This window comes from Lissotriton vulgaris, chromosome 7, assembly GCF_964263255.1.
Source record: "Lissotriton vulgaris chromosome 7, aLisVul1.2, whole genome shotgun sequence".
Classification (NCBI taxonomy): domain Eukaryota; kingdom Metazoa; phylum Chordata; class Amphibia; order Caudata; family Salamandridae; genus Lissotriton; species Lissotriton vulgaris.
The window spans coordinates 738,009,227-738,024,753 of NC_141695.1; the positions used below are offsets into that span (position 1 = coordinate 738,009,227).

The following is a 15,527-nucleotide window of genomic DNA, read 5'->3' on the forward strand; positions in this document are numbered from 1 at the left end:
TCTATGAAAGTGTTGCGATACACTGGCAAAGTCTCCTTTGCCATCAACTTCTCTAGAAGAAGCAGCGCTTCCGATTCCTGTTTCAAGTGGCTCCCTAAATTTGGTAATCTGATTTGTGAAAAGGTGGCAATCAAGAAAGAATTTGGTCCCACCTTCCGTGCTCCTGTACCAGCACTTGGTCTCCATGGTACCCGAATTGTGATTTTACCTTCTCTGCCTGGATACATAGTAAATTGCTTTGTCTCAATTGAACATGTCAAGTTACACCATATGGCTAACACTGAATAGTGTGCCTAGGGGTGTCCCAGGACGGGATACTCCTTTACAGCCTGTGAGCTCTGTTCTTTCTGATTCTCCATGGCTGTCGGAGGGGGATGTCGAACCTTCAGTTTACCTGATATCTGTGTTAGTTTCAAAAGCCTCCACAATGTAAATAGTGTATTCTGATGCACTCCTTGAGTCCTCTACAGGAATACAAGCCTCAAATTCAAATCCAGAATCCCATCCTCCATTGTTTCAATGGAGTCCTTCTGGTTATTATATTATAGACAATTTTTCCTCTGACAATTCTTCATTGTCTTCAGCCTCATCGCCACCACCATTGAGGATTTGTGGATTTATCTCTTGGTCAAAACACACTTGTCTGGATCCACCTTGGACATATGTCTGGATTGTGTTTTCCATGGTTTTTCTGTTCAGGTGGATAGAACAGTTTTTTTCTTTTTGAATAACGACCACTACCTCCAGGAACGTTCTGCTGCAGAACTTGTGATGGGGTGTTGGCTCCACATTCATCCTTGCATAAAGTGAAGAGAGACCAGTCCCTTGTGTACATTTCAGCGGTCCCAATCACTGATGGAATTGTATGTGATAAAATACCATTCAATGTGTTTGGTTCTACGGAGACCCTTCAAATACCATATGTATTACGTATTTCTATGGGTGATGTGATAATATCTGAGATGCAGTTCGATGATTGGGATGTAAATGCTGTGGATTCGATGTTATGCGAATTGCAGTATTACACTGTTTTTGATGCTAAAGATTTATATTTAAATTCTACTCACTGCGAAATTTATTCTGTTATCAACATTATAGTACTCGTTTTTTGCACAGATCAAATGGCCATTGTCCCCACTTTAACTATATTCAATAGGAACATTGCCCGACTCCATCTCTGGATAGTTCCAACACACAAAAATGTTAATTGTATCCCAATCCTTCAAAAACGTACAGGCTCACTCAGATCAACTTAATTTATGCATTTCATTGACAACCTAGCGCTAAAAGTGTACAATTATTGGAAAGACAATATCGATCTGAAAACAGTATGGGGTACGAGGTCCTGGCTGGTCCAAGGTATTAAATCTTTATTCCGTACATGTCTGATACCTGTTCAAAATATGTTTCTTAATGACACTTTCTAACAGTCTACTTCTCTGGGTTTGGCTAGGATTAATTAATTGAATCTTCCCACTATTCCGTCCTTGGCCCTATTTGGCATTTGTCAATTTTGTACCAATTATACTGCAAACCAGCTAAATGGCATGATACTAAATGGTACATTTATGTCCACTGCTATTTCCCCATCTGGATGGTCATTATGGCCTCTGAACACAAATGTTATTCATTCTCATTTTCTGAACACTACCTCATGGTTTACATTACATAGACCTTACTCTGTAGGTAAATTATGTCAACAATGGGTAGAACATTCCACATTGTCTGCGGTGAAACAGTATCTTTCACTTCTATTGGAAGACATAAACCTTTCTGATTTCCTTTTGGGTCCAAAATCCCCTTGTTCTAAATGATTTGTTTATGCTAAATATATTGAGCTTTGGAAAGTGTCACAAATGGAAGCTGATATGTGTTTACATCAACTTGATCAAGACAATATAGACAAAGTGCTTGCTGTTGTCAACCACAGCATTAATACATTATCATCCTGTATTTATACTTTAGATTATATTGTGTCTTCTGTCATTGATATTTTACAATATTAAGTGTATACATTGGTCAACATCAACCTAGATCAGTTCTGAAGTTTGGTTGGACACAATAAACACTAAAAAACGTGTGAGTTCCTTGGCATTACCTAAATTGCAGCTCTTTTTTCTTACCATTCAATTTGACATGTAAACAGCAACTAATGGCTATGAAAGATGCAGGTTATACCATGCTACATATAGAACAACTTGAACAGCTTCCCTTCACTGTAGCAGAAACTAATTCTGTAGTTTGGTTAATACACAGGGTTATTTTGTTGCCCATCTTCATGTTTCAATTTATTGCCTGCATGAAACACCTCCCTATAGGTAAATATGAACCCCTTGGGAGCCGCTACATACATTAGTTATGGTCCTTGCCTTTTATATATCATTGTCAATGTGCTGATAGAGAAGTCTTTCTAACAGGAAAATTGTGTGATTCCACTGCTGGCCATTCCCATGTCTGTCAATAAGTACAAATTCACTGTGCCTTTAATGTTTCTGCCCCAAATCTGGCTATTTATTTGAAAGGAACTCAAGTTCCCACTGCTTTCAAACAGCAGTTATCTAGTTCTCAATAATCAGGACTGCTGCAGTCACAAATCCCATATGTGGCGTCTGTTTCCCAGTTAGTTACTTGTTGCAACAACGCTCTCTTTCCCCCTCCACATAGGAGGGTTGATACTTCATTGTGTACTTCCATTCTGACCCTGAAATCAGATTTTAATAAGCTAAGCAGACTCAAAGTGCCATTGTTTTAACAAGAAGTGACTCTCACTTCCGCACGTGAGACCTTTGAATTCTAGGTGGCAAGAGCATCTAGTAAAAGACAATCATTACTGAACACAAATTTCTGCCTACATTTCGGGGAAATGATTCATCAAATATTTAATGCGTCTGATGCAATGGGCCTGCATACATTTTTAAACTTGTGGGCTCCGGCCTCGTGACTTCTTTTCAAACTATTTTCAGAGTAATGCCAGCTTTTATACATTTAATTTTTTTCCAGCTTATTTGGTGGGTTCCCGCTGCTGCTCTTCTTGGTTGGTGGTATCATCGTGTTGTTCCTTCTATTCTGCAATGGCTGCTCCATGTTTTGTCCAGCCCGGATAGGCATCGATGCAGCTGATTGGAAACTGCAATTTTTGGGAATTTTTCCCCTAGATGCTGTAGATGCCAAATTATGCCTGACCTTCCGATATGCTTACTTCACCTGTGTGCAATCTGTGTTTCATTGTATCAGGTGCCCCTTTCAGTGGGCCCTGGATGTCTGCCTGGCTACCCCCTTTCATGCTGCCCTGGATTTCGAACTGCTGATCGGTCATTACTAGAACTTGTCCTTGGGTACACAGCTTGAGTACAACCCAGCGTTGGGGCCAGTGGCCGAAGATAGTCCTTGTTGAACTGCACAGCGTGTACTGGATCTCAGTTTCATCTAAGTCAGCACCGGTTCTCCTTCGATGGTCCTATCAGCAACTGTAAACAAGGAGCATGTTTGTTCCTTTGACCTGCTCAATTGGATGGCTAATATTTGTGATATGGAAGGCTCGGATATACTCCTGGAATTGATGTCATTACATTTGGCATCCTACATTCTGGGTCCCGGCGAATACGCTGTAATCGGACATATTTTTGCGCACAATAACGTCTTTTATATTCGCCAAAACTGAATTTTTCAGACACACTCGATTATGCACTTTCGTTCTGCTTTTCGTCTGATTTCTTTTGTCATTCGGTGCTACTGTCCTGACCAAGGGGAGGGTGTAGCATTACCCGTGCAGGCCAATTGTTGTTTTCCCTATGTTAGCATGAGCATGTTGCAGAAATCCTCTGCTTTGTGCATGTTGCTCTACAGATTTTTGCTTTGGGCCACACACAACACACTGTTTTTGCATTCTGTTCTTTCCTGGTATTTAGTCTGAACATGTAGACAAAGTCGAACAACAATGCCCCTTGTTATTCTGTTCTGGTCAGGCCCTTACACCTAGACAAAACACACAAATGCAGATGTTGTTTGGGAACACGTACTTCTTGTCATAAGGCATGCACAGAATAGAAACACACACTTGGAGAGCGACCTTTCCAGGGAAAAGATTTTGACAGCACCTGAGATGTAGAACTTTAATCTAAGGTAGGGGGTCTGCTGCTAACACCTAGAAATCTTCTGATATATAATATTTTGTTCTGTAGAAGAGGAGGGATGTGAGGCTACACTGCTGTTTACAATGACAACTCCATTTATTATTTATGGACTACTTGCTATTCTAAGCGTATTTGTGCTATGCATTTTCCTACTTAATGTGGCCCATATACTGCATACTGGAGCACGATAGTTAAAATAGTTATTTTAAACTTTCCTTGTGTATCTGCCAGAACTTATTGTGGACTAGTACGAGTGTGAGAGTGACAGAGTGTGTCCTGCTACCACGATTCCTGAGAGGTTCAGGAGTATTGTGTTCTGGGGTGTCTAACCACTTGTTCCTCTATGAGACAATATAACTAGTCAGTCCTGGGCTCAGTCCCAGCCTACTAAGGTTCCATAATCCAAAGCATGATTCGGTGACCCCGCAGGATCCCTGCAACACTTTGACATACCTATTCTAGAGAAACTCCTGGAAAAATACATGTTCCTACAGCTTCGCAGTCACATTGAGCATTTCCAATTCCTCGACCAATGTCAATCTGGTTTCAGATCTGGCCATAGCACCAAAACTGCCTTAATCCATATTGTTGATGATGCTCTATTCTTACTGGATGAGAATGAATCCTACTTACTAATTTTACTCAACCTATCCGCCGCCTTTGACACTGTCAATCACAGAAACCTTTTAAAGCTTGTAAAACACAGGATGGATCTCTCTGGTACTGTGTTAAAATAGTTCTCATAATTCCTTCACAATGGATCTCAGCATATTTTAATCAGCCATGTTCTCTTTGATCATTTGCCATTGGCACTCGGCATTCCCCAAGGCTCTACTCTCTACTTGACACTGCTCAGCCTTCATGTTGAGCCCCTAACTGAAATCCTCAAACTCTCTCACACCTCTTACTACATATATGTGGATGATACTCAACTCTACATGGAAATGATATCTCCCGATGACATTCGCACCCTAAACATCACCTTCACTGACCCTGTAAGTATCTTAAACCCAATGCCCTCAAAACAGAATTCTAACTGATCTCATCGTCCAGTATCGCTGCTTGTATCAAAGACCGGCTCCCATATATTACTGCCCTGAACTGTACCTACACATAATTGACTCCGCAAAGTCTCTTAGACTAAATCTCTCCATGCAAAATAATATCAGTACAACAACCAGAGAGACTAATCCTCAACTATGTGAACTAAGGAAACTAAAACCTTCTTTTCCATGGTAGATCTCAAAGCAAGGGTTAAAGCTCTTCACTCTCTGAAATGACTGCAATATGAGGGTAGGATCCATCTCAAAATTGCCTATATGACCCACAAAGAGCTACACCATAATGCTTCTTCCTCCCAGACTCAGAAACTGACTTTATCTGGAAGAACCAGATCTTCTAGACGCACAAGCTCCCTACTACTTAAACCACAAACATATAACAAAAAGAAAACCTACAATCAATCCTTCTCAGGAATGGCCCCTAAAATCTGGAACTCTCTTCCTCTAGTGGTGACTAGATGCAATCCGTCAACAACCACATTCAGGAAGGAAGCAAAATGTTTACTACCCAAGAGACTCCTCCCACATTGAGGACACGCCTCCTATCATGTGTCACTTTTATTAGCTTGCCTGACGTCTTTTACTATCTCACCTTGCCCACACCACTGAGATATGTGCTGTCTCTTCGACTTCCCAAACCTCTACACACTGACTTGACACCCTATTGGATTCTGCCTATATCAGGTATTTTTTTAGTTATTATGCTGTGTAACTACTTTCATCTACCATTGTACATGTACCCGGCTAACCAGTTGTAGTCTTATTAGAGCTATAGAAAACAAAACATAAATAAATAAAATGCCATTGTACACACCACATACAATTACTGTCATCTTAACCCTTAAGGTTCAACAGATGGAATCTGTAAATTCTTCAATACCAAAAGACTTTTATCCAATGGCCTTGATGATTCCTCCACAGCTTTAATCTAAGAGTGCTGACAATTGAAAATAAGAAAGAAATCCATAAACATTACTTCCTTCACAATTCCCAAAGTATTGATGACAAAACTCTTTAACTTGTTAAGTATTGAAGCAAATTTCTGACAATCACGTGACTATTCTATTCTCCATTGTGTTGAAATTGTCTTTCCAAAATGTATTCTCTCTTTTGTGAAACAATAAGAATACTCTTGTTCAATATTCTATAACAATGATCCTGGTGGGTGGTCGAGTTGCACACAAGGTCAGCAATTCCTTTGTCTCTGCTCACCTAGCGGAAGACTGCCTCTCATAAGAGATCCCAACCAACCTGTCTGAGATTTTTTAAGTCTTTAGAACAACTAGCATGGTGTTGGTTATTCCGGAGAGAAAGGACTTTGACACACTGTCTTGTTTGTATGCCCACACTCAGCAATGTGCTTTGTTATTCAAAAGGAAACTGCCAAAAAACGAGATTGTTTTTAAAAAACAAAAAATAAATGTCCTTGACATGCATATTAGGATATTTTTCCTGATTTTCCTACTAAGATCGCCACATCTCACATGGTAGTACAGAGAATGGAACTCTAGTGATGGTCACACCACCTTAGATGTGGAGTGGATAAAGTCACTATGTTGGATGAGACAACAGTTCAAGGGCCAATGTTTATTGCCAATGTAGTCATCTAAGGATCTGTTGAGGGCAAAACCAGATATTCTCACACCTCTAAATGATATAGGGACACCACTGGTTTAATGAAACAGGACCACCACGAGGGTGCTTTCACTCTGCCAAACTCTTAATTACCCTGTACCCCTCCAAATTCTCACATCTTGGGCATTAAATAAAGGGTTTCAACTATGTTTCAGGCTCCTTGGAGTCTATGCCTTTTGTTTAGTCAAAGCTAATGACATTTTTAAACATTCACATTTTTCCTTGCATAATCTAAAACAGAGTTCTTCAATCAGTGGGCCGCGCCCCCCTGGGGGGGCGCGACACCATCCCAGGGGGGGCACGCACTCCACTCCAATCTTACCTTTGTTTGGAGAACTCTGGTATGGCTTAAGGGGGGTGCGAGGAGAAGTCAATGAGGCACTACGTGCCCGTTCTTTTGTCTGGGTAACTCTCCCAGGAGGGGGTTAATTCATGGAGTTGACAGCTTCAGCTGCAGTGTGTGGCAAGGAGTCTCCTCTGCTAAAAACGAAAGCAAAAAGCAAACAAACAGACACACTTTCGGTTTTAGCAGAGGAGACCCCTTGCCTCCACTGCAGCTAAAGCTGTCAACTCGTGAATTAACCCCCTCCTGGGAGAGTTAGCTCTTCCCAGAAAGGAGACAAAGTTTCCAGAGAGGTTTTAAGGCATGGGCAAAGTGGGCTCTGGCCCAGGGCCCCAGCCTTTCAAAGGGGGTGGGAGTGAAGGGGGGGGGGTGAAATATCCAGCTCTGTTCTACAGAGTCTTGCCCTCATGACCTTGAGTAATTTTTACTCAATGTTGTAAATATCGTTTTTCTATAATTCATATTTAATGTGTAAGAGTTTATTACAGACATTTTGCAGACAAAATGTGTTATACAAGGAAGCCATAGTTGCTGCTTTTTCATTTTATGCAACTAACATCCATTGATAAAGCCTATTTTCATGGATTGCTGTAGGTCTAATGTTACTGTATGCAATGATAGAAACAGCAAAATACCAGTCGCGGCACATTATCCTCAGTACATATTTTTAGCTTCAGTCTTTTAAGACACACCCTTAATTACATCAGACAGGCCCCTTCGGGAGACCCCCAGTTTTTTTATCCCACTTAAAGCCTTGGAAACAACACCTTGTCACAGTCACCTGAGGTCCTGGCACTGTGCATAATGCATGACTCATGACTTCCAAGTTTTCAGATTGCCTATGTACAGGGGCACAGCGAACCCTCCCCCCCACCTCACCCCACCCCTTGCTTTAGGAAATACAGCAGGGGCTAAGTCCTTGATGGGCCTCTTCTGTCTGCAACTCTACAGACAAAGGCTTAGCTCATAATTAATGTGAAAAGGGGGTGAGTGAATAAGTGAAGGAATGGGTGAATAGCTGGATGGATTAGTGAAAGTATGAATGGATAAGTGAAGGGGTGAATGGAAGGATGAGTGAAAGGATGGATAGATGAGTGAATGAGTGGAAGGTTGGATGAGAGAAAGGATAAATAAAAAGACGCATGAGTGGAATGTATTGTATTGTATTGTATATTGGATTTATATAGCACTTATCACCCAGGGGTCTCTAAGCGCTTGCCTTGGGAACGAACCCGTCCTGGCTTTTCCCCTGTGAGATAGCCCCTACAGTGCATCCCCAAGGTGAAAGCCCGGCATCCCGCCGCAGGGGGCCATTTTGGAGATTAAGCAAGCTTAATGCCCAGAGTTGCAGAGTGTGAACCCATGATTAGGTCAGACACCCAAGCAAGAATTATCGAGTCAGTGGACATTTGAGCTCAAGACCCTGCCGCGTCGGGAACTGGTCCCGGGTCTGACCTCTGCTTCAAGGTCTGCCTGCTCTAACCAGTGAGCCATACTTCTCCACATGAATGGTGGATGTATGGGTGAAATGGTGGGTGGAATGGTGGATGTATGGGTGAAATGGTGGATGTATGAGTAAAAGGGTGGATGGATGAGTGAAAGGATGGATAGATGAGTGAAAGGGTGGATGGATAATGAGAGAAGGATGGATGGAGGCATGAGTGGAAGGATGGATGAGAGTAAATAGATGTATGTATGGGTGGATGGGTAGATGGATGGGTAAAAGGGTGGATGGATCAGTGAAATGGTGGATGGATCAATGAAAGGGTGGATGACGGACGAGTCAATGGGTGGATGGATGAGAGAAATGATGGATGGATTGATGTATTGATAAGTAAAAGGGTGAATGAATGAATAGATAGATGGATGAATGAGTGAAAGGGTTGATGTAAGGATGGATGAGTGAGTGAGGAGGGTAGATGGACAAAAGGATGGATAGAAGAGTGAAAGGGTGGATGAGTGGTCCTGGTCAATGGATGAATTAATGAGTGGATTAGTAAATGGATGAGTGGGCGGATGGGTGAAGGGTGGATAGAAGGATGGGTGGCTCAGTGAAAGGGGAATGGAGAGAGAAAGGGAGGATGGATAGATGGATGAGTGAAAACATGGATGAGTGATTGGCAGAATGGATGGGCAAATGTGTGCATGGATGAGTGAAAAGAAGAACATAAATATGGATGAGTCAAAGAATGCATACATGAGTGAAAGGGAGGGTGGAGAGCAGGAAGAAAGGATGGATTGATGGATGGATGAGTGAAAGGTTGAATGGGTGGACGGTTGAGTGACTGGGTGGATGGATGAGTAAGTGAAAGGATGGGTGAAAGGGTAAATGGTTGGATGGATGAGTGAATGGATGGATGGGTGGAAGAGTGGATGGATGAGTGAAAGGATAGCTTGGGTGAAAGGGTAAATGGTTGGATGGATGAGTGAATGGATGGACGGGTGGAAGAGTGGATGGATTAGTGAAAGGATGGATTGGGCGTAGGGATGGATGATGGATGAATGAGTGAAAGGGTGGATGGAGGGATGGATGAGTGAAATGATGGATGGAAGGATAGATGATGGATAGGTTTGCAAATGGTTGAAAAGGTTTGGATATGGATGGGACACAGATGGAAGGACAGAATGAATGGTGAAAGAATTAATAGATGACAGAATGTACATGATAAATGGGGTGGGTTGTGATGACTTACTTTGCTTTCTTGGTGCTATAAGAGCTGTAGTTCAGAGTGGGAGGTATTTCAATTATCTGGCTACTCCCTTGCCTATGTGTTACTATTCTGTATTGTATGTGTGCTCATGTGTGGGATCTATACATCATGCATATGACATTCGCCCGTAGCAACGACGTTGCCTGACGTATGTCACGTGACAAACAGAGCTACTAGCGTACCGGCGCATTTCAGAGACAGGAGGAAGGAAAGGAAATGAAAGAACGATAGCACCCTTGTCCAGATTCGTCCAGATTTTTATGGAAGAATGCAGTTTAGGCTTGCTGATGACTGTAAATAACCTTTTTCGTTTATTCTGCAAGCTGTTGAGCTTCTCTTAAATTGAAGTAATAAGATATTCCTGACAAAATGGACGAGGGGACCCTAGTGGCATCCATTGCTGCTTACAGTGCAACGGATGGAGATGGCACTCGGGGCTGAAATGGACCCTTCGCAGCAATCAGACTTGCTCCATTTGCGGGACGATTTGAAACAGCTGATAGGACTGACTGAATCTAGCCTGGCTTCTATGAAAACAAGTAAACTGCTCTCCACTATGGACACCACTGGGCAGGTCCTCACAGAGCAGGATGAAGAGTACTTGGCTTTCTAGGCAACTATAACTGAAGTTAGTGATACAACTGACGCTTCTGGAAGCAAGGAAGATAACTTACCAGGAATTGCAGACACAAGTGAGGAGTTTGAAGACAGTGACGAGGAGGACCAGGAGTCTTTCAAGGAAGATGATGAAATTAGTGGGACAAAGGTCAAAGCTCCTTACTACAGCTCCTGGGGCACTTTGGAGTACACCATGCCATGATTGTGGGATCTGAGCCTCCTGAAGATGGCAAACCAAAGGTTTGTGTGCTCTACCTATACCCAACACACAAAGCTATGAAGCCCTGTGCATACTTCCTGGAAGAGAAGTGCAATTTCCTTGACAACTGCAGTTTCTCCCATGGACATGTAGTGTCTGTCGATGAGCTACGTCTTTTTGAGAACCCAGACTTAAGCATCCTGGAGGAAGGGTCTGCGTGCTTGGCCAGGCATAAAGATGGCATCTGGTACTCTGCCAAAATCACAGATATCGACAATGGATTCTTTACGGTTAAGTTCGACTCTTTAATACTGAAGCAGGTTGTGCTGGAAGGGGACGGAGTGATTCCACCAATGAGGTCTGAGGAGGCTTCCTCTTCTGAGGATGAAGACAGTGATGAGCTTGGCTTTGCATATGACATTTTGCGTGACATCCACCTGCTACTTGAATGCAAAACCCCCATAAACAAAGTCAGGTTCCATATTTTAAGTTCCACCTAATGAAACACCCATAATGTGTTCCCTATAGTGGGTTCATCACAGCAATCCTCCCTTTAGTTCACTTATGCATGGTGCTTTACATCTTACAATGTATTTATTTATTTATTAAGGAGTTAATGAGATTGGGTTCTCAGCACTTGCGTTACTAAAGACTAAGTACCGTTCAAGACTGGATGTGGAGCACAACCTGAGGATGGCAGTAGCAACAATCCACCCACAGATTGATAGTCTAAATGTGGCTAAACACCGGCCACCAGTCACATTCATGTTGGTGGTGTTATTATTAATCTATGTCCTGTGTAAAACAAAGCATCCTAGTAAAATGAATTTGCGCACATTTTATCTTGGAAAATTATGTTTTAAGCTGTGTACTACGCCTCTGTCATTTCACCACACCCACTCACAAACTTGCAGTTTACTAAACACTCTTGTTGTGTTGAACATTATTTGCCGGATATGGCCCGTAATATGCATGTGTCAGTCGATCATGTAGTGTACCAGATTCCAGAAATTTCTGTCATGTGGTGGGGTGGGGGCCCAACATCTAAAAAAATCAGCTGGGGGGGCTCAACCTAAAAAAGTTTGAAGACCTCTGGTCTAAAAGGATTAGATGAATATGGATTGTGCACTATTTAAGACATAAAATAAACAATAAGTTTAAAGAAGATTGCAACGGTGCCCAGAGGGGTTCATAGCGATAGCACAAAGAGGCTGGCAGACCCGAGAGGCTGTCCAAGGCAAAGAGTTCTTGCAATTGGGAGCTTTTGCAATGAATGGAAGATGGCTGGAAGCCCTCCTGTTGGGAGCTAATCCCAGAATCTCCTAAACTAAAACCTTGGTCCTAGCTTGGAGGATTTGGCTGGGTGTGTTCTGTCTAGGTGGAACTGCATAGAGTGTATGTTAATCAAAAGTAATGAACACTCAATATATTAATATTCATACAACAGGGTGACCTACTCTTCCCTCAGGAGATGGCTAAACAACGTATGCAACAAAAGACCCCTGAAAAATTATGAAATAGTACCTGTAAAGTAATTGATTGGTCAAAAAAGGTCAAACAAGTATATCAAGAACTATAGATTACATGAATATTCAATTCAGTGCAAATGTATAGGAAGTATTATGTGCTCAAGCATCAAAAACTAATAGATTTTAATTATTTTTCTGACCTAACAAGTATAAATATGTTAAGGTATTTACACAACAAAGAGATGAACATACAAAAACATATATACAAAGCCCACCATATAGGAAATATAAGTACTCAATAAAGGAAGAAAATGGATTGTTGGTTAAATGGGGGTTACCTATATTAAAACTACAGACACAATCCCCATCAGGATCAACCACAAAAATCACTAAATTAACCTGTACTGAACTCTGTGGTAGCTTGGAACAAAAGAAGTCAGGCTTACTCAGAGGCAATGTGTAACATGCTTCTTCAGCACACAAACAATAATAAAGTGAAACCAGACGCAAGAAAAATCTTGCACCAATTTAGGAAAATAGCAAACTAAATTATTTGACACCAAATTGACAGAAATTCAATTACTAGAACTGGAGTTATGAATTTTTAAAGTTTAAGGTTAAAAACTAGCACCTAAAAGCTCAAAGCACCAACTGCAGACATCTTGTTGCGTGAAACAGGATCAAAGTATAAAAATATGGCTGACCACCAAAGCTAGCGGGTCAGACACAAGAAGTCAGTGCTTGCCTTTCGACTTAGAAAAAGTTTTAAGAAAATGTTCTGAGAAGTGAAAGCTCATCAGGCAAGGCTGCCGCAGGAGCATGTTGCAGTGAAGAAACCTAAGTTAGGACATGCTCACTGTTTGGAAGTTGAAAACCTCCAGCAGGATGAGGCAGATGGCTGTAGTCAATGTGAATTCCAGGAGACCTGACATCCCTTTGCGAAGGACCGCTAAACAAGATTTGCTGTTGCAGAGATGAACATAGCAGGAGCTGCAGCAAAGTCAAGGTGACCGGCGATGAACCTTGGGCTGATAGACAAACAGGTTGGTCCTGTTTTTTATTGGTTCTCAGAATTTTTTGCCAGAATTGGATGAGTAAAAACTTGGGAGGGGTAAGGGTTTAGTACTCACTCAGACTGGATCCAAGTGCAGGTTCAATATGGTTAGATCCTGTTTTGTTTCTGAGGCTCTGGTCAGCAGGCCAGCTAACTAGCCCTTGGACTCACTCTGGTCTCTGATAGTCCTGTGTTCAGCAGTAGAAAAGGGCTCAAACAGCAGGGCAGACCACTGAGGGTTCAAGGCAGACTTGAGGCAGCAAATCAGTTCTTCCAGGTGAAGCAATGCAGTCTTCGGAAGTACACAAAAGGCCACAGCAACAGGTAGTCCTCTGAGAGTCCTTCCACAGATCCAAAACATGAACTGAAGGGTGGGTCTAAGGGTTCTAGTTTTATTTCTGGGGCCTCCTTTGAAGTAGGTGAAGTCTCTAGAAAATTCCTTTTGAAGTGCTTGACATTTCCTGCTTCCCTTCCCCTGGCTGTAAGCTGGTTGCATGAATAATGCAGGGGTGGCCAGTGATTTGTATGAAGTCAGAGCACAGCCTATTCAGTACAAGTGGGGCTGTACCCAGCTCTTCACCCCCTTCCTACCAGTTGATGGCCCATCCAGACACACCTAATCCTTCTAGTGTGTGGCTGTCTGAGAGGAATAAACAATAACCAACTGGCTGCTACACCCAGTCATGTGATCCCAGGAGTTAAGGCAGGAGAATGGCAACTTTCTAAAAGTATGTGTTACAATCATTAGGTGTGGTACGTGCATGTACCCATTAGGTGTACTTAAAAGACCTCTCACACACAAACCTGGTTGCTGTCATGCTTCATCATTGGGGTCCCAACTGGGTGGCCGAGTTCCCCCCCGGTTGTGCTACAACGCCTGATTACAGCGGAGCGGTATGGTGTGAATATGTGAATTATTTCAATTAAAATGATCTCTGAGAATCCCTGCCTCTAGACTTTATTATTGTCGGCTCAGGATATGGTTAGAAATATATGTGGTGCAACTATCAGGAGGTTATTACCTATAGTTGACCATGTGTTGTGGTCTACATGTTTCAGGTCTTAAAATAACGTATGGAAGGGATTTTTTCAGGATCGGGATAGTGAGACTAGTGAGTGGCAAAGGTGAGAACAGCCATGTGAAAAAAGTGAAGTACCTACACACACTCTAAGGTGTGTGGTCTGAGTGTCAGCGTACTTACTGACACTTGTCAAAAAACCTGTTGTGGAGAGAAAGGACAAGACAAGACACATAGATTATAGCAATCTAAAAAGGTGCTGTAGTCATTGTCTTGGTGACTACCACAGTGATTGTTATACTTCATCCAGAGAAAGTGGTATCGCATGCTGACGGCGACTTGCGATGACTCGTGGCATGCTGCTCCCTCACCCTATATGAACCAGAACCATTGGTTTCCTTTTTTAGGAGAAGGTCCACGGGGACGCGGAAAAAGACGGCGAGCAAACCAAGTCCACTGGGAGGACGATCAGCACCAAGGAACATAGACGAGGAGCAAAACAAAGGACCAACAAACAGGCCGAAGCACGAGATGAGCCTTGTCACCAATCTCTCATCCCATGATTTGACACCAACAGAACTTGAAGTCCTAGTAAAAGGACTCGGGTATGCACCAGCAGCTATACTAGACAAATTTCAGTTACATTGTGAGCTGGCAGAGTTCTTTCATGAACTCCAATTAAAGGTATTTTCTGAAAATGTACCACCCCAACCTGCAACCGAACAGCAGGGAGACACCCACTTCAGAGCAAAGTCTACCTTCATGCCACCACCAAGTGCTATACCACCAGAAGTCACCGTCTATAAACAGGCTGTATTCAAAGAAATTGAAGCACTAAAGGAAGATTACACCTTCCAGAACACCAGCAATGCAGAATGCCAAGCCATAGAATCACTGAGATCAAACAACACCATTGTCATAAAACCTGCCTACAAGGATGGGGCACCGTCATCCTGAACAAAGAGTATTACCGCCTGGAATGTGAACGACTGCTCAGTGACACAAAGAACTACGGCAAACTCACCCAGGATCCGAGTGAAATTCTGAGAACACACATCCATGCACTGGTCGCAGAAGCACAGACCACAGGACAAATCACGTCAAGTGAAGCCAAATTTAAACAACCACCCCAGGTAAAGTACCATATTTTTATATAGTGCACAAAATACACAAAAACAGGTTACCTCCACTGGGGTGCCCATTGTATCGGGCATAGTGTCTCTACTCAAACCCCTATCTCGCTATTGCGACTTTTTTCTCCATCCCATGGTCCAGTCCACCAGTA

General features: G+C 42.5%; 1 pseudogene; it reads left to right on the plus strand.

Moving 5' to 3' along the window:
• The first annotated feature begins 10,252 nt into the window (after positions 1–10,252).
• LOC147702348 (zinc finger CCCH-type with G patch domain-containing protein-like) lies at positions 10,253–15,199 on the plus strand (annotated as a pseudogene).
• Positions 15,200–15,527: the final 328 nt, after the last annotated feature.